The sequence below is a fragment of the Coenobita brevimanus genome, chromosome 23, assembly GCF_032717465.1.
Source record: "Coenobita brevimanus isolate Jiangsu-jjx chromosome 23, ASM3271746v2, whole genome shotgun sequence".
Lineage (NCBI taxonomy): Eukaryota > Metazoa > Arthropoda > Malacostraca > Decapoda > Coenobitidae > Coenobita > Coenobita brevimanus.
Genome location: NC_136976.1, coordinates 45,710,772 through 45,732,101, shown reverse-complemented (window position 1 = coordinate 45,732,101; position 21,330 = coordinate 45,710,772). Strand labels below are relative to the sequence as shown.

Below are 21,330 nucleotides of genomic sequence, written 5' to 3'. Positions count from 1 at the left end.
TGTCAATATGCACCCTGAACACAACATTTTCAAGGACTTCCTATCAGTAAATCCTAAATATGCAAGTTCCAATATGTGCCCTTCAATTTAAGTACAAAGTTTTCATTGCAATTTGCAGCCAAGCAATAATCATACAGATTCACTACTGTATATAAGAATGACATTTTCAGTATATTATGTTTTCCTAGCATGCATAGGTTTCATTCACACAGCAGACCCACATTTTGCATACCATCTCACTGCAAAACATGAAACTATAATCCAATCCACTCTGGGTGGCAAAATACCTGACCAACATTCAAAATACCCTCAAGGAAGTGTTGGTGAACTTGGTTCCCAGCACCAACCAACTTCAAGCAATTTATGCAGATAATGACCATTAATGGCAGAACACAAGGCACTGTTAGTTAAGAAAATCACCAAATCATCACCACATTCATACCATGATCCCCATCTCTATCACCGTCCTGACAGGTTTACACCACCAGACTTGGCATGACAAGCCTCTGATATATTCAGAGACAGACTCTGGGGGCTCTGAGGCCTAGCTTCAGCCAAATAACCCTTCCCCAAGTAGCTGTCACTTCATCCACAGTACATTCTACAATTTAGTGTAATTTAATTTGGACAACTTGATTTTTTATGGCAGATCAAGTATCAACTGTCACAATTTTTCACTAGAACCTCGCAATTTCTCACAGGTCAAGACTGGAGCTGAGAATTTGAAGCGCGTATAGGGCTGCTTGGTTTCTGCCTGCAAATGCAGTCTCACTACATAGAACCAAAAAATTACAGCCAATTAAACATAGGTTGTAGTAAAAGATCATCTGACAAATTGATTATGGCAATTATTTGTGCTGAACTAACTATATACAGTACACCCTTAGGTACAACAGCTCTTTTTTGTGACAATTCAAATTTACATTATCGAAGTCAGGAACTGTTTCCAGTCACACACATATGATGTTTGTATTAGTCAAAATTATGCCATTCAAAATTAATCAGACAATGAGTAAATTAAAATACGAGCTTCATCATTAATGGGATGTATTGCATCAGCTGTTCACATGGTCAAGGAAGCAGCCTAAGTGAATCAATCATGCAAGTCGTGACATCCTAACCCCACCAAAACAACACACATGAATAGCAGCATTGTATATTGCATACTATATACAAAAACATAAAAAATGACAAATAATGACACTGTGTGAATGGCTGTGCAGGTACCAGCTGTGTGCAGTCAATGTATCCTTTCAATTAGAAAATAAGATGCCCCAGTCCTGATCTAGCCCATGCCAAAACAACACATGAATAGCAGTGTCATAAATCGCACATTGCTTTAATTATGGGCAATGTAACACTAAAAACAAACGTAATAAAGACTCTGAGTCAAGAGCTGCTCAGGTACCAGCTATGAGGAATCATTCTTTTACGACAAAATGTGTTTGTGCCATTAAACACAAACCAGGATGAATGATCCTAACCTCGTAGATAATGGCCACTTTCATGAGGCATGAACAAAAAAAAATATATACAAGGTCTGTTCAGAAACTATCAAACCTTAGGCTCTAAAAAAATTAATAGCTAACCTGTTGAGCTAGGACATTAGTTACTAATCCTCCTCATAGCAGGCCGCTTCTGACTTGGCACATGTAACCCAGCGTTCTTTTCACTGCCTGAAACATTTTTTCAAAGTCAGTTTTCTGTAACTCCAGCAGGTGCTTCGCAGCATTCACCATAATCTCGTCTCACCTCAAATCGGGAACCCATTCAACAGAGTTTTGAGCTAGGGGAATAAACAAAAGCTGCACAAAGTCATGTCTGGCAAATGGAGAGCCTGCTGGACCTGCAGGATGTTGTGCCTGACCTAAAATTCCTGAGTCAGTTAAGAAGAGTGGGCAGGGACATTGTCATGGTGCAGCTTCCAATATGCTGCTTTCCAAAGGTCTGGCCTCTTCCACCGAACTGCATCATAAAGATGACAGATAACATCGAGGTAGTAATGTCTGTTGACAGCCTGACCTTCTGATGTGTATCCATGATGCACAATACCACGTTAAAAAAAAAAAAAAAAAAAAAAAAAAAAAAAATCAACATGCATTTTCATCTTGCAGTGGATCTGTCAAGCTTTTTTTTTGGCCAAGGCAACCCTGCATGCCTCCACAGGGACGGCTGTGCTTCGGTTTCTGGGTCGTACCCATACATCCGTCTCATCTCGAGTGCTCAAGTGATAACAGTCGTCAGAGAGTCCGGATCACAATTTCCACACACCAATACGACTTCAGCAATGTTCATCCGAAAGAAGAGATCAAGGTGAATGTGATGTAGCACCTGCAGGAAATACCGAAAACTGACTTTGAAAAATGTTTCAGGCACTGGAAAGAATGCTGGGCTGTGTGTGTCAAGTCAGAAGGGGCTCACTTTGTGGGTGATTAGTGTCCTAGCTCAACAGGTTAGATATTTTTTTTTCCCCCCCCTTAGAGCTTAAGGTCATATGCATTCTGAACAGACCTAGTATATACAAAATAAGAAGAAGAAATGAATTACCCACCCCTTGTTTCATTGAAAATAACTATGCTTGGTGATGAGAGCCAAAATTAAAGAAGATAATGCACGATGATAAAAAAAATCATGAGACAAAGAGACGACCACAAGAACTGGTGACTGGTCACTGACGATTGAAGCAGCTTGGAGGTGCCTGTACGCTCCAGCTGATGGACTCATTCCAACTTTAATAGTTTACATTTTTTTTTTACTGCCATAACATGACTTCTTGATTATGCTGTTATTAAGAATCTCTATCTATCTGTCTACTGCCACACGCCTTAATCCTGAACGAGGTGGCCACAAACAAATCGCCACCACGTTGCCCTGTTCCCGGCCATTTCACCGCCCTTCCCCAAGTTCACGTCCCCCTCTCTCATATACATCTCCACTCCACTCCATCCTTACATCTCATCCTCAGCCTCCCCCTCCTTCTCCCCCCCCTTCCACCTCATTCTAACACATTCTTCTCATTAGTCTCTCACTTTCCATCCTCTCCACATGGACAAACCACCCCAATATATCCCTCCTAACGCTTCCTATCACATCCACATCCACACCACAATGCTCCTTCACTTCTTCATTTGTCAGCCTGTCTCTCCATGTAACTCCAAATGCTCCTCTCAAAAAACTCATTTCCACTGCTCACTCCTGACGCGTCCTTCCAACAAGGGCCAAGCTTCACTTCCATATGTGAGAGTTGGTATCACAATATTATCATGCAATGACGTTTTTACTTCCATGCTCACTTCCCTATTTCTTACCACTGCTTTCAAAGAACCAACAACCTTTCTTCCTTGTTGTACCCTTTCAAGCACTTCACCCTCCAAACTTTCATCCTTACCCATCACACTACCCAAGTACAGTAAAATCTCAAATTTTGATGGACATATGTACCCAAAAACCGCATCTAAATTCAAAACATCGAAATTTAAACTGAACTTACTACGGGAAAAATCAGTTTGGGTCCGGGGCCTCCAAACCTAACTACCTAAAATCGTGATTTTTTGCCCACACCCCCTGTAAACTTTATGAACTATAATTGTGGTTAAGTAACTGTAGTTCTGCATTGTATTGCCATACTGTCAGCAAGTGTATACTTGGTGTATTTCTGCCCTTTCCTGTACTACCATTTCTCCTTTGGCTGCAAAGATTTAGAGGTGCCAGGCTACTCTCGTACATCACCACTGCTACCCAAACAACCACTCATACTTGCCATTTTGGAACAGGTAAGTTGCGACGAAAATACAGAGAAAATACATACAACTAAATTGCAGTGAAATGCATGTCCACATATGGTTAGGCTCATACTTTTTCTTGTAATTTTCCTTCACTTCTAGCATTTTGGTTCGCATCAAAAATATTATCTCTGCTTGTTTTGGTTGGAGTCTGGCCCTTAGAGGACATGTTACATATGATATTAGGTTAGGTTCATACTTTTTCTTATAATTTTCCTTCACTTCTAGCATTTTGGTTTGCATCAAACATATTATCTTTGCTTGTTTTGGTTGGAGTCTGGCCCTGAGAGCATCAAAATTCGCGAATTTGCATTGAAAAGTAAGGTAGGCAGACCACTCCAAAATGCATCGAACTTTGATTAATTGAATTCTAAACTGTCAAAATTTGAGATTTTACTGTACTTAAATGCAGTCACATTTTCCATTTCTTCATTATGCAACCTCACTGTACATTGAGTGGCTTCCTTTCTAGTGAAGACCATAACTTTTCTCTTTCCTACATTCACCTTTAGATTCTGATTCTTACACACACTCACAAACTCATTCACCAAGCCTTGCAGTACTCCTGTTTCTTCACTTAACAGTACAGAATCATCTGCAAATAACAGTACAGGAAGTTTAGAAATGCTGCCCTCTCCCATTAGCGCCACTCCAATATCAGCTACCCTACCTTGTACCTCTTTTATAACCCCATCCATATACAAACTGAACAACCAATGAAACATGACGCATCGCTGTTTTAACCCAACATTCAGATAGAATCCAACTGGAAGTAGCTAATTACTCACTTGGTAATACAGGCAAACCCCGATTTATGATACCCCAATATGCGATACCCCGAAATAGTGATAGTAGAAATACCACCCTACCCCACCTATCATAGGCCTACCCCCGGTTTTGTGATGGGGTTTTATTTTTTAAATTAGTATTATTTTTTTTCACCGTGTTTAGTGATATTATAGTGTAAAATTTTGTATGTAGGTTGATTAATACACAGTTTTTAGACTTAGATTAATGTGTTTTAGTCACAGGTGAAAACTGTCATTTGGGGTACAGATGCTCACCCATCAGACGAGGTACAAAACAGTGTGGACAACTACAGGACAACACAGAATATTTTGTGTGAGGCCACTGAACATCTAACCAATCATGGAATACACAATAATGATTTTAAATAAATATTAAAAACTATTAAAGCCCTGAAGAGTAAATATTTCCTGCACTGATGAAAACTGTGACATTGATAAATTATGTTTACATTATGGCTGTTCAAGGGAAACTGCTTTGAAAATACATAGGAACTTCTAAATAAATGTAGGAAAATGAGAAAGAAGAAAATAAAGATGCTCAACAACCAGAACAGTAACTAAAACGACATAAAGAGGAGCCACTGAAAAGGCTATCCTGATTGCATCATCGACTGCATTCCCCATCAAAACAGCAACGATTCTCCACCATAATAATTTGCACTTTGGACGATTCTGTGTCATTATACGTTAATATTATGCGTAACAGATGTTTATTTAATTGTCCCGGGACCATCTGATGGTGGGACTGTATACAAGACTGCTTCTTCTCTACCGAGTTTGAATACGAGTCGAAGATTGCATTCTCCAGTGACCTTGACTGGGTACGAGCGAGATGGGTACTGGTTTTAGGCTTGGGTTAGCTTCTTTTACAGCTGTTAGGCCATTTAGATTGGCTTTAAATTTGTTTTTGGACTCATTTGGGTGAGTACATGACTTGGCTGGGGGGAAAACTCAAGGCTCAAAAATGCATCCCTATACTTTACATGTTAAATCGGCCCCGATTTACAATACCCCCCCTAGCAATTGGCTTTTATTTAACCAATTACATCGTTAAACCAGGGTTTGCTTGTACAGTAGAACCTCGGTCCTCGAATACAATCCGTTCCGGAAGGCTGTTCCAGGACCGAATTGGTCGAGGACCGAACTAATTTTCCCCATAAGAAATAATGTAAATCATTTTAATCCATTCCAAGACCCCAGATGCTTACCTATTTAAGTTTCAGCACTGGTACCAGTGCTTTCCTTTATGAGGTGACTGTATATTTCTCTTGCCTTTTCACAAATTATATACTCACTAACACTGTCTCCTGCTAACTGTTTCTCATTGATGAAGATAAGCAATAATTTTTCCACTTCTTCAATTATTTTCCGCACTACTTTCCTCTTTTCACTGCCAGTAGCTGTACTGGATGAACTTGCTTTCTTTGGAGCCATCATTAGGGGCTAATACTGCACTGAATCAAGAAAAATGTGAAGCACAGCAGGACGACCACGTTGACGAACAACAAAGGTGGACGCGTGACTGTTGGTCGGTCAACTTTCGGCTACGTTCAGGTTGGTCGAGGTCCGATATTTTGGTCGACCTCTGGAGCAAAAATTTCTTGAATTTTTTGGTCGAGGTCTGATTTGTTCGACATGTGAGACGTTCGAGGACCGAGGTTCCACTGTACTGCAATACTGAATGGAAGGTAGTGGAAATGGTAACCAACATTTTTGTTCAGATTGTTTTCATGTTCAAAGGAAGGAGTGGGAAGAAAAACTCAAATGGTGGCCATTGCAAAGAATATTAAAATTCAGCTTGATGACAAAGGGTCAATGCTATATGTAGGATGCATCATTCGTGCTGAAAAACGCACCTCAAGTGTCAGGAAATCTCTCACTGAGAGAAAGTTCAAGAAAGTCATTATTTAAAAATCCATTTTCCGTTTGAACAGAACCCAATTTCAGGCTGGCTATAACTATTTCAAGTCTCATTTGTTACAAAATCCAAAGCTCAAATCAACTGATTTGAGAGAAAAAATAGCATGGCAGCCTTGCTTTCAAAGGATTTTTGACCGATTGATTGAGGGGTAAAGATTCGTCATATGGCCCAAAATAACGGTTTCCCTATAAAAATGCATGCGAATGCAGCAGCCTGCTTTTGAATAACACGAAGATCAATGTGCTTTCCTTAACCCCTTAACCGCGGGGCGTCACTTTCGTGACGCTTGGGAGCAAGGGATCATACCGCGGGGCGTCGCTTTTGTGATTCTGTGTTATTTTGAATTCACCCGGGCTTTCAAGTGGGGGCTTGTATCATCTATCAGTACTGACAATGTCCAACACTAGTCAGCACTCCTAATCTCATCTGTACTCCCATCCATTGTTGACAATTTAGCCATTTCTCCCCGTTCTTGACTCCCCTCCCTACCCCCCTTCCATTACCCTATCCTCTCGCCTGCCCGGCCATGCTACGCTAAGTAAATCTTCCCTGGAATTTTTCACTGATTTCATCCATTGAAATAAGCCCTATGTCGTATTCTTATACCAAATAATATATACAAGAAAGAAATCAGGTAAGTGAGAGTGCCATACACCTGGAATTGGCTAATTATCACCTGACAACACCTCACGTGCACTCGTTCGCTAATTTTCGCTGTTTTTTTCCCCTTGAAATATGCCGTATAATCTATTTTCGTCATAAATATACATGTAAGGAGAGAAAGGAGAAGCCTAAGTGATATTTACATTCACCTGGAACTACCTAATTTATAATGTATTGTCTAGATTTCCTGCCAATCATATCAGTGCTACACAAAGCTGTTTCAAGATTTAACATTGGTAGCTCTGATTATATATCTCCTAAGTAGGCCTCTAATCAATTTTCGTAATAAATATACATGTAAGGAGGGAAGGGAGAACCCTAAATGATATTTACATTCACCTGGAACTACCAAATTTATAATGTATTGTCTAGATTTCCTGCCAATCATATCAGTGCTAGACTTAGCTGTTTCAAGAAGTAATATTGGTAACTCTGAATAACCCCTAAAGCAGGCCTCTAGGCTAGCTGGCCTGGCCCCTGCGTTATAAGTGTCCTCTCATCTTCCGAAGTGAAAGGACATATGTTTCATCTTGCTGACTTCAAGGCCTTTTTTCACCCCCATGCAAATGGCTCTGTGACCTTTACCCCCTACTAAACCTCGTGTGGAAAGAGGTAAAGGGCTGACAATTGATAAAAGAGTGACTACGATCTTTCTATTGAGTAAAACAGTGCAAGTGGAATTGTAAATAATGTGTAAATAATGTGTAAACAGCAAGTGAAAGTAATGAATGTAAATATACGTGAACAATGGAAAATAGTTTTATAAGTTATTTCAAGTGACAGTGCATAACACTGTAAATAAAATAGAAATGTAAATAACGTAAATAAAATAGAGAACGTAAATAGAAATGTAAATGAGTACGTGTAGTATTATAAGAATACGAGAGTATACCCTAGGAGTAATGAAACTGAAAGTTTCACTCTAGCATGTCTGAATGCTATGAGTTATGAGAGTGAAGATGAAAGTGACATTCACTCTCAATGCCAGTATACAGGACGAGAAAGTGAATGCTACGTATTTTACTGAAAGAAATTGAATCCCTTCAGTGACAATAAACTAATACTACTGAAGGAAACTTATGGATAAAGACTGTAGATATATATAAGTGTTATATAGTAATAGAAATATAAAGTGTGAGGGGTTTTATGAATAATAAATGACAGACTACCATGAGCGAACTAGTGCCAGTGCGACGATCAGACGCGCTCGTAATTTCCATTGCTTTCACAGTGTTTTTTTTTTTGAGTATGGATCCCAAACTACTTGAAAATTGTAGAATAGTGTTTATAGTGTTTGTATCTGGCTGTGGTAATCATATTATGGGTTGTCGGCAAGTGTAAAGTGGAGACTTCGTTACCCTACTTCAGAGGTCCCCACAAGTCCTACGGTAACCGACGAAGGCTCAACAATCATTCCAGGAGAAAGCTGAAGGTATGTGCCATAAGCATATGTAATTTTATTATTCTAGGACTAATTACTGATTTTTGGCAAATATTTTTTGAGAGTCTGTTGGAGCCCAAATAACCCCGCGGCACACGCAAGTAATTGGTAAACAAGCCCGCGGTGTAGGGGTTAATAATGAAGCCATAACTTCATTAAAACATGAGTTGTGAGACCCATTCAGTCACTGCAAAAGAATATTAAATTTCAGCTTGATGACAAAGGGTCAATGCTATATGTGGGATGCATCACTCATGCTGAAAAATGCACCTCGAGTGTAAGAAAAGATCTCGCTGAGAGAAAGTTTAAAAAGGTCGTACTTAAAATGTTTTCAGCGGGAAAGGAACTCGGTTTCAGACTGATTATATTTTACGTCTTGCCAGCTGCCTAAACCAACGGCCAAATCAGTTGCCTAGTTAGAGAAAATAGCAACACTGCCTTGCTTTTCAAGGATCATCGATTGATTTAGGGACAGAAACTCGTGTGGCATGAAATGACAGCTTCCCTATAAAAACAGATGCAGAATTTTCCATCCTGATTTCGAACAGGAGTATCAATGCAAATTTCCTCAATAACGTGGCCATAACTTCCTTAAAACATGAGTTATGAGGGCCATTCAGCTATTACTGTATTGCAAAGAATATTATAAAGTATTTCGGGCTGATGACAAAGTATCAATGTTATAATTGGGATAAAACTTTTGTGTTGAAAAATGCATCTCTAGTGTCAGCAAAGGTGAGAGAGAGAAAGTTCATGAAGATCGTTATTAAAAATCCGTTTTCAGCTAGAAAGGAGCCCGATTTCAGACTGACTATAAATATTTTAATACTTGTTGGGCGACTAAAATAATGCCCAAATTGGGTGCTTTGTGAGAATAAATAGCAAGACAGCCGTGGTTTTCAAGGATTATTGATTCAGGGATCAAAATAGTTGTCTGGCATGAAATGAGAGTTTCCCATACAAGGAATGTAGCATCCTGATTTCTAACAACAAGAATATCAGTGCGACTATCCTCGAGAATGAGGCTAAAATTTCATTAAAACATGAGTTGCAAGAGACATTCAGTTATTATTTCAAAGAATATAATGCAGTATTTCAGGTTTGTAGTGGTAGATGGTGGCGACCGTCATCTACTCACTTGACATAGTGCTGCCTACTTCTTCCTTAGCCTTTATCATTCTTTTTCTGTGCCTGCCCTCCTCTCTTCCTATTTCTCCCATCTTTTCTGTCGCTTCTTATTGCTTTTCTTTCCATTGCAGGTGGCTTTACACTGAGTGACAAGCCAAATGGTTTCCTGTAAGCCAAGAAACCATTTACAACGCTGGGTGGTAACCATATACCCAAACCATACATGCTCCCTACATGTCAGCAAGTGGGTTGGAGGAGGGTTAGTGCCCCTCCCCATAAAACAAATAACACAGAGTCCAGTGGCCACCCCTTACGGGATTATGGTGTCTGGCTATAGATAGATAGATTTCAAGTTGATGACAAAATATCAATGCTATAGTTGAGATGAATCTTTTGTGCTCTAGTGTTCGGAAATATGTAACTGAGGGAAAGTTCACGAAGGTCGTTACCAGAAACCTGTTTTCTGCTAGAAAGGAATCCGATTTCAGGCTGGCTATAAATATTTCCGGTCACATTCACTGCCTAAACTAACACCCAAATCTGGCAGTTTGAGAGAAAATATAGCGAAACAGCCCTGCTTTCAAAGGATTTTTGATTGACTGTGGGGTCTAGAGCTGTCCTCAGTCTAGAATTGTCATCTAGCCCAAAATGATGGGTTCTCCATAAAAATGTACAGCAAGTACAAAGACTGCAGCCTGATTTCAAATAACAGGAAGATCAACGTGACTTTCCTCGACAATGAGGCCATGACTTCAACAAAACATGAGTTGGGAAGGCCATTCTGCTGTCATCCCAAAGAATATTAAATTTCAGCTTGATGAAACGGGGTAAAAGCTATAAGTGGTAAAGAAGGTAGATTGATAGTGAAGAAGGGAGAAAAAGTGAGTACTCATAGATGGAAAGAACACTTTAAGGAACTGTTAAACATAGAGAATGATAGTCTATCTATCTATCTATTGCCAGACGTCTTAATCCCATAAGGGGTGGCCACAAATAAATCACCTCCACGTTACCCTGTCTCCAGCCATTTCACTGTCCTACTCCCAGCTCACATCCCCCTCTCTCATATAATGTACCTCTCCACTCCATCCCTCCATCTCATCCCTGGCCTCCCCCTCCCTCTCACCCCCTCCACCTCACACACATACACTCTCCTCATCAGTCTCTCACTCTCCATCCTCTCCTCATGGCCAAATCACCTCAATGTATTTCTCCTAATGTTTCCTATCGCATCCACATCCACACCACAACACTTCTTCACTTCCTGATTTGTCAGTCTCTCTCTCCATTTGACTCCACAGGCTCCTCTCAAATAAATAACTCATTTCCACTGCTCTCACTCTTGACTTTTGTCCCTCCAACAAGGTCCAAGCTTCACTTCCATACATTGTTGGTATCACAATACTGTCATGTATTAACTTTTCACTTCCATGCTCACCTCCCCATTTCTTATTGCTGCTTTCAAGGAACCAGCAACCTTTCTTCCTTGTTGTACCCCTTCAAGCAATTCACCCTTTAAACTTCCATCCTTACTCATCACACTACCCAAGTACTTAAACACTCTCACATTTTCCATTTCCTCCTCATCCAACCTCACTGTACATTCACTGACTTCATTTCTCTAACACCATAACTTTACTCTTCTCTACATTCACCTTTAGATTCCATTTCTTACACATTCTCCCAAACTCATCCACCAAGCCTTGCAGTTCCCCTTCATCCTCACTTAACAACACTATCATCTGCAAACAACACTACAGGGAGTTTCCAAACACTACCCTCTCTCATTATGGCTGTTCCAACATCCACCGCCCTACCTTGTATCTCTTTTATAACCCCATCCATACACAGGCTGAACAACCATGGAGACATGACACATCCTTGTTTCAATCCAACCTTCAAACAGAAAAATTCATTCCGTTCACTGTCTACATGCACTACAGCCTTAGCACCCTCATACATACTCTTCACAGCATTCAACAGCTTCCCATCTACTCCACATATTCTTAATACTTTCCACAATCCTTGTCTATCCACCCTGTCATATGCTTTCTCATAATCCATGAAAGATGCATACAACTTCTTTCTCATCTCTAGAAACTTTTCCACTAAAGATCTACGAATGAATATCTGATCTACACAGCTGCTTCCCTTCCTAAAACCTCACTATTCATCTCCAACTAATTCCTCTGTTATTTCCTTAATTCTGTCAATATGTATCCTACCATATACTTTTCCTGTTACATCAAGAAGACAAATGCACCTATGATTACCACACACTTCTTTTTCCACTTTTCCTTTGTACAGGGAAATAATTATACCTGACTTCCAATTCTCCGGGACTCTACCTTCCTCCTTGGCCAATCTGCACATCTTCCACATCCATTCTACTACTGTCTCTCCTCCATGCTTCAGCATTTCACCACACTCCATCAATTCCTGGGGCTTTCCCCATTAGGACTTAGAATGAAAGTAATGTGAATATAAGTGGCTGGGGAATGGCTGGGAGAAGGGTGGTGAGATGGGAGGAAAAGGTCAGGATGGAAGTTGTGGTAGGAATGAAGAAAGTCCTAATGGGGAAAGGTCCAGGAATTGATGGAGTGTGTGGTGAAATGCTGTAACATGGGTGAGAGTAGTAGAATGAATAGGGAAGATGCGCAGATTGGAAAGCGAGGAAGGTAGAATCCCGGAGGATTAGAAGTCAGGTATAATAATTCTCCTCTACAAAGGAAAAGGGGGAAAAGAAGCATGTGGTAATCATTGGGGCATTTGTCTTAGTGTACTAAGAAAAGTATATGGTACGATACTTTCAGACAGAGATAGGGAAATACCAATGGAATTAGCAGGAGAAGAACAGGGAGATTTTAGGAAGGTAAGAGGCTGTGTAGATCAGCTATACACCCTTAAGTCTTTAGTGGAAACATTTCCAGAGAAGGGAAAGAAGTTGTATGTGGCCTTCATGGATTTGGAGAAAGCATATGAAAGTGGACAGACATGGGATGTGGAAAATATTAAGAATATATGGAGTAAATGGGAAGTTGTTCAATGCTGTGATAAGTATGCATGAGGGTGTTAAGGCTGTGGTGCATGTGGATAGTGAATTGAGTTAATTTTTCTATTTGAAGGTTGGATTGAAACAGGGATGTGTCATGTCTCCATGGTTATTCAATTTTTTTATGGATGGGGTTACAAGAGAGATACAAGGTAGAACAGTGGATGCTGAAGCGGCCCTAATGAGAAAGGGCAGCATTTCAAAACTTCTTGTATTGCTATTTGTAGATGATACTGTATTGTTAAGATGGAAGGGGAACTGCAAGGCTTGGTGAATGAGTTTCTGAGAGTGTGTATGAAGCAGAATCTAAAAGTGAATGTAGGGAAGAGTAAAGTTATGGTCTTTGAGAGAAATGAAGTCACTGAATGTAATGTGTGGTTGGATGATGCAGAAATGGAAAATGTGTGTTCATTAAGTACTGTACTTGGGTAGTGTGATGAGTAAGGATGAAATTATGGCAGAAGAAGTGCTTGAAAGGGTATAACAATGAAGAACGACTGCTGGTTCTTTGAAAGCAGTGATAAGAAACAGGGAAGTTAACACGGAAGTAAAAAAATTCACTGTATGATTGTGGTAGGTGGGGGTGCTCACCATCCACTCACTCAATGTAGTGCTACTCTCAGGTGTCTGCCCTGTCCTCTCCTCCATCCTTCCTTCCTTCCACCTTCTTCCGTCTTTCTTTCTTTCATTCTTTCCTCGTCTTTCTGCCTGCGGGTGACTTTACACTCCCTCTTCTGTCTTTCATTCCTTCATTCTTTTCTCTTCCTTCTGCCCGTGGGTGACACTACACTGAGTGACAAGCCAAATGGTTTCCTGTACACCAGGAAACCATTTACTACATTGGGTGGTAACAATATAACCAAATTTTGGCGCCTGGTGGTTTAGTGGGTAATTATTGTGCTCCAATCGGACTGAGCCGGTGAACGTTTATATCCAAGGGGTGGTTGGGGTTTATTGCTCACGTAACGCCACTCCGGGATGAGTGAAGCTGGTCACTCTCATCTTAAATGTCAGGACCAACTGCCTACCCCCAGGCTCCTACACTCCTCATGGGGCAACGTAGGATTGGATGATGGATGGATGGATGATGGATGGATAGTGTCGTGATACCAACTCTAACATATTATAGAAGTGAAGCTTGGACCTTGTTGGAAGGACATAAGTCAAGAGTGAGAGCCGTAGAAATGAGTTATCTGAGTGAAACATGCAGAGTTACAAAGAATGAGAGACTGACAAATGAGAAAGTGAAGGAGAGTTGCGGTGTGGTTGTGATGTGATAGAAAGCGTTAGGAGACATACAATGAGGTGGTTTGGCCACATGGAGAGAAGATGGACAATGAGAGACTAACAATAAGTGTCTATGTGAGTGACGTGGAGGGGGGGAGAGGGAGAGTGAAGCCGAGAATGAAATGGAGGGATGGAGTACAGAGGTATATGAGAGAGGGGGATGTGAGCTGGGAGGAGGGTAATGAAATGGCTGGAGAAAGGGCAACATAGAGGAGATTAATTTGTGGCAACCTCTTATAAGATTAAGGCATCTAGCAATAGATATGGTAGATAGATAGACAACTATAGGTGGGATGCGACCTTCATGCTGAAAAATGCACTGAGAGAAAGTTCAAGGTTATTATTAAAAATCCATATTCAGCTTGAAAGGAACCAGATTTCAGGCTGACATTAAATATTTCAAGTCCCATTCACTACATAATCCATTGCTCAAATCGAGCAATTTGAGAGGCGGCAAAACAGTGAGGCAGCCTTGCTTTCAGAGGGTTTTTGACTGACTGAGGGGCCATGATTCATCATCTAGCCTGAAATGACAGCTTCCCTATAAAAATGTACGTGTGAATGTAGCAGCCTGATCAAATGAAAGGAAGATCAATACAACTGACCTCAATAATGAGGCCATAACTTAATTAAAACATGAGTTGCAACAGCCATTCAGCTGTCATTCCAAAGAATATTAACCCTTTCAGACTCCGATGACAATTTTGATCGTCATTTCAAATCCAACCTCAGAGATTCTGATGATGCTTTTCATCATCATTTTAAGTAACTTTTGTAAAACATTCACCATAAATCACATTTATGCATCAACACAAAGAGGCTTGAGCTTGATGTCACAGAATCGTTGCTCTATGCGTGGCAGGTACTGCACAGTTGGTATGACTCATGGCTTTGTTTCTTTATCATTTTATTCTTAGCAAATATTATTCTACAGCAAGGTGTAAAATTTTTGGTTTTTGCCTAACTTCAACTCACCGCTTTGACATTTTATTTTCTTTGTTTTCCTTTTTTGAACATACTATGATAAAGTACTATTCAGCTTCAAAAAAACACCACAACCAGCATCCTATCATAAAAAGTGTATTTATACTGACTGATCAAAGAAAAAGACTGCAAAACAAATATTTAGCCGAGACTAAAATAAAATTGTGCATCTCTTTCCTTTCATTTTACTGCGCAATAAAATGCAAAAATTACCATAATCTATTTATCATTGTAAAGGAAATTTAATGTAGTTCTGCAAGGTTTAAACCAGATTTACATATCTTTATTATTTTTTTTTTTCTGAATATTTTTCTATGGCAAGGTATAAAATTTTTGGTTTTCACCTAACTTCAACTCGTCATTTTGACGTTTTATTTTCTTTGTTCTCCTTTTTTAACATACTACGATAAAGTACACCTATTCAGCTTTAAAATGACACCACAACTAACATTTTATCAAGAAAAGTGTATTTATACAGGGGGATCAAAGAAAAATATCGCACCGCAAAGATGTGGGTCAGCGTGAGTCGCTGACTCCAGCACAGACATAATGTGCCCCGCCCAGAAACCTGATAGGGTTTGATATCAGCCTGGTGACAAAGGTTCAATGCTATAGGCGGGATAAGTCATTCGTGCAGAATAACACACCTGTATATGGTTACCTTAAAGTCCTTACCAGTGCCCCCTAACATTATCAGACATTATAATATTTATAATGTACTTGTTTAATGGACACTACTCTGAAAAAGTTTATTAACCTGTGAATAACATAATCATGAAATAAGGGTGGCCAACTATATACCGTCAAGCCTAACTTAACCTTAATCTGGCGTAAACCCAGACAACCTTACAGGACTTACCTTGATACCTACAGCCACATGCTTAAACCTTACATCAAGAGGAGCAAAGAAATCCAGTCTTTACTGACAAATTCTGAAGTAAGTGATGACACGTGACTGGCCTACTTTTATTGCAGTTAAATGTACTTTGTAAAATAGGATGCTGGCTGATCACACATACTAAAAAAAGAAGTTCCATAAATATGTGTCGTTTATCAAGGGCTTGCTTTTCCCTTCATACACCAAATTTTATGAGTTCTGGTATGGATGTTGTGAAATGGTAGGTAAACCAATGACAAAGCAAACACTAACATGACTACAAAATCTTACAAGCTATTCTCTCTCTCACACACACACACACACACACACACACACACACACACACACACAAAAGGGAAATGACGGAAGAACTTTTGCATAGTTCCAAGATGTATTTGAGAGCCTGATGCCAACTTAATATAATGAACAACCATAATTATGGAAAAAGTCTTTAAAAAAATATATTAAACTGATTCTGAACAATACAAATACCCAGACCTATGAAAAAAAAAAAAAAAAATCTGAATTACATCCAACTATTATAGCTACTGTACACTGAAATTACATATTTACACAATGTACACAATGTACTTTGTTTTGCTATCTTGCAATTCTGTCTTTTACTGGATTTTCATTCAAATGAACTAACCTGACCCAGTCCAACCAAACCTTCTGCAACCTATCCTAATTAGAGCCCCCAACAAATTCCAGAAAGTTGCCAAAGTTTGCTGGATCATTAACCCCTTAACCGCGGGGCGTCACTTTCGTGACGCTTGGGAGCAAGGGATCATACCGCGGGGCATCACTTTTGCGATTCTGTGTTATTTTGAATTCGCCCGGGCTTTCAAGTGGTGGCTTGTATCATCTATCAGTACTGCCAATGTCCGACACTAGTCAGCACTCCTAATCTCATCTGTACTCTCATCCATTGTTGACAATTTAGCCATTTCTCCCCGTTCTTGACTCCTCTCCCTACCTCCCCTCCATTACCCTCTCCTCTCGCATGTCCGGCCGTGCTACGCTAAGTAAATCTTCCCTGGAATATTCCACTGATTTCATCCACTGAAATAAGCCCTATGCCCAATTCTTATACCAAATAATATATACAAAAAAAGAAATAAGGTAAGTGAGAGTGCCATACACCTGGAATTGGCTAATTATCACCTGACAACACCTCACGTGCACTCGTTCGCTAATTATCGTTGTTTATTTCCCCTTGAAATATGCCGTATAATCTATTCTTGTAATAAAAATATATATAAGAAAAAAAGGGAGAAGCCTGAGTGATATTTACATTCACCTGGAACTACCTAATTATTGCAGGCCACCACACTGTATTCTATGCTAAGTAAATCTTCCCTGGAATTTTCCACTGAATTCATCCATTGAAATAAGCCCTATGCCCTATTCTTATAACAAATAATGTATACCAAAAAGAAATAAGGTAAGTGATAGTGCCATACACCTGGAATTGCTAATTATCACCTGACAACACCTCACGTGCACTCGTTCGCTAATTTTCGTGTTTATTTACCCTTGAAATATGCCGTATAATCTATTCTCGTAATAAAAATATATATAAGGTGGGAAGGGAGAAGCCTAAGTGATATTTACATTCACCTGGAACTACAGTAATCACTCTAATATCCGAACATCCCCACTAACCGGACATAATCGTCCCGGGATCCAATATTCCCAAAATGGTGGGGGGGGGGAGGGACGAATTTTTTTTCCTGCCCGTAATTTGAACTTGCCACGCGTGGCGCGGGAGAGCATTGTTGTGGCGTCTCATTCCTCCGACGTCCGACAGAGCACTGCTGCATCCTCCCCACTTTCCGCCTGTCTCTCGCCGCGAGTGCACGCTTGTCGCTATGGCTGCCCACGTGATCGCTTTTGTGGTGGTGCCTTACCTGCTGCAGGCACTCCTGCTGCTCTCGGGCCTCCTCTTAGTGTGTGTGATGATGGCCCCACCACCTGAGAAAAGGAAGAGAGTGGTGTTGACTTTGGAGAAGAAACGGGAGATATTGGAGAAAGTAGATGCGGGGTGGTCTTCTTCCTGCATCCTCCACGAGTTCAACCTGGCCCGGTCTACTTTGTTCGATATCAAGAGATCCCGAGACAAACTCATGCAGTACACGGCTGACTTCTCGTCGAGAAGCAAACGCAACGTGGAGAGGAAGGTTATGTTTACTCCCAAGTTTGCAGAAATCGACTGCTCCACGTTGATTTGGTATCGACAGCGACATGCTGCTGGTGTGATGGTACATGGAACGGAGCTGAAGGCTACTGCTGAGAAGTTCACCAGGCTTCACGATGCCCTAGACTTCAAGGCATCCGAGGGTTGGCTCTTTGCGTTCAAGTTACAGCATGGCCTTACCAACCATAAAGCTCATGGCGAAGCTTTGGACGCTAACGAGGATGGAGTTGAAGAGTTTCAGCACAAGGTGAAGGGCTTGATCGACAGGGAGGGCCTCACTCTCGGTCAAGTCTACAACGCAGACGAAACTGGTCTATTCTATCGCTCGCTGCCAACGAACACTCTAGCTGAGATGGAGAAGCGTGTACCTGGCCGCAAGCTCTCCAAGGAACGGATATCTGCTTTGTGTTGTGCCAATGCTAACGGCATGCACCGGCTTAAGCCCGTTGTTGTTGGCCGCGCAAAGCAGCCTCGGTGTCTTCGTGGGGTGATGGATGTCCTTCCTGTCGTCTGGTACCATTCTTTGAAGGCATGGTTTACTGCCGTGATCTTCAAAGACTGGTTCCATCGCCACTTCGTCAAGGAGGTCATCAATTACCAGACGAAGACACTGGGAATCCCGCGTGACCAGGTAAAGGCCCTCCTTCTCCTAGACAATGCACCTGCCCACCCGTGCGACAAGGACTTGGTTGTTGAGAATGGCCGGATTAGGTGCATGTTTCTGCCACCTAATACGACTGCTCTCATCCAACCAATGGACCAAGGAGTGATCATGGCAACAAAGCGCCTATACTGAAGGAAGTTCCTGGACGAGGTGATGGTTGTTCTCGAGGACGAGGACGAGCGCAGGGAGGGACAGGACACACAAGGCCAGCGGACTTTGGAAAACCTTCGCCGCTACAACATCAAGTCTGCGCTGTACAACTGGGCTAGTGCATGGAGGAAATCCCTGTGAAGACTCTGGAAAACGGTTGGTCACGTCTGCTTCTCGGAATGGATGTGGAGTACGATTTTCTAGGGTTAGACGTGGATGACTTCCATGCACGGCTACGTACGCACGGCGATGTTGTTGATGTGGACGATGTTCGTGAGTGGTTGGATGGCGACGAGGGCAATCCTGGGTATCAGACATTGTCTGATATCGAGATCGCGTCTTCAGTTGCAGGTGTCAGTACCGAGCTTGAAGATTCCGACGAGGAAGGCGACGATGATGCGGACTCCTCTCAGCAGGACACAACTCCAGCCATCCCCAAGCTGAGTGCACTCCGGGAACATCTAGAGTTCGTCCTAGACTACCTGGAACACCCGGACTGCGACAGGGAGATGGGGCCCTGGGGACTTGTGGAGAAAGTGCGTGCTTTCAGGCAGCGCATCATCAATCGTCAGAATCGTCGGTCATTGCGTCAGTCAACCATTGACAGTTTTTTCAGGCCCATGACCCCCACTGTGCCCAGCCCTGGCTCCACTCCGTTGCCTCCCCAAGAAAGGCCCTCATGCTCCGAGCCACAGCCCAGCACATCAGCCATGGTGGAGTCACCGCTCGACATGAGTTTGCGTCTGTCTTCAGAGTCGTCTGCAGTGGGTACGCCATCACCACGACCCAGCGACGCACCCCTAGGTCACCTGCCAGTGATACTCTCGGACTCTGACAGTGAATAAACAGCAAGAACTTCTCCACTAGACCACACGGGAATTTACAGTGTTGTGCAGTGAAAAAAACTGTGTTGTGTTAAGGATTTACAGTTGTGAGAGAAAAGACTCATTTGGAACAAAATTTAACATAAATAGACTTGTTTGTTTTTGCTTTGAAAAATTATTAGAAGAATGGGAAAAGTTAAAGTGCAGAGAGCAACACTTAGTAAGTTACAATGGAGCATTAGTTAGACAAGAGTGCGCACTGTGAAGAGAACGGACTTCTGTGTGCGATTGACTAAGTTCAGTGCAAGACTTCAGGAACAGTGTACTGGAAGTGCTTCAGGAAATCCTTCTTACTGTCAGAGTCCGAGGGGAGGCGGTTATTCATCGAGGTGGCCATGGACTTGCTGTAAGTAGGTAGAATGTTTCATACTGTACTTTTTTCCATACTATACTTACCTCATTTCACTCTTTAATGTCCTTTATTGGTGTGAAGAGGGTGTTAGGAGCTATGCATGTGGAGTAGGAAGGTGTTTTTCTGAGTTAGGCTAGGTTAGGGTCCATAAGTACCAGTCCAGGAGCCAGTCATCAGAATGTGTAATATTGTATGAACCTACTTCTAAACCCTCATTTTATGCTTCTTTTGCATTTATTTCAGTCATTTATGTGCCCTATTGGTGTGATTAACCCCTACACCGCGGGCTTGTTTACCAATGTTTTGCGTGTCCCGCGGGGTTATTCGGGCTCCGACAGACTCTCAAAAAATATTTGCCAAAAATCAGTTATTAGTCCTAGAATAATAAAATTACATATGCTTATGGCACATACCTTCAGCTTTCTCCTGGAATGTTTGTTGAGCCTTCGTCAGTTACATAGGACTTGTGGAGACCTCTGAAGTAGGGTAATGAAGTCTCCACTTTACACTTCCCGACAACCCGTAATATGATTACCACAGCCAGATACAAACACTATAAACACTATTCTATAATTTTCAAGTAGTTTGGGATCCATACTCCAAAAAAAAAAAACACTGTGAAAGCAATGGAAATTACGAGCGCGTCTGATCATCGCACTTGCGCTAGTTCGCTCTTGGTACTCTGTCATTTATTATTCATTAAACCCCTCACACTTTATATTTCTATTACTATATCACACTTATATATATCTGGAGTCTTTCTCCATAAGTTTCCTTCAGTTGTATTAGTTTATTGTCACTGAAGTCATTCAATTTTTCATTCAGTAAAATACGTAGAGAGCCACGGATTCACTTTCACTGTTATAACATAAATTATTTGTACTCATATTCTTATATGAAAGTAAAGTTAGCAGGGGAGTGAAAGATAAAAATGGTAGATTACTAGTGCAGAAGGGAGAAAAAGTGAGCAGATGGAGAGAACACTTTAAGGAATTGTTGAACGTGGAGGATGGAAGTAATGCGAGTATAAGTGGCCGGGGAATGGCTGGGAGAAGGAGGGAGGTGAGAAGACAGGAAGAAATCAGTAGGATAGAAGTTGTGGAAGCAATGAAGAAAGTTAAATCAGGGAAAACCCCAGG

At 41.2% G+C, this 21,330-nt stretch overlaps 1 protein-coding gene across 1 annotated transcript in view; it reads right to left on the bottom strand.

The window, feature by feature from the left end:
- The window catches only part of Larp7 (La related protein 7), a 57,613-nt gene that overhangs the window by 2,377 nt on the left and 33,906 nt on the right, over positions 1–21,330 (bottom strand). The window lies entirely within an intron of this gene.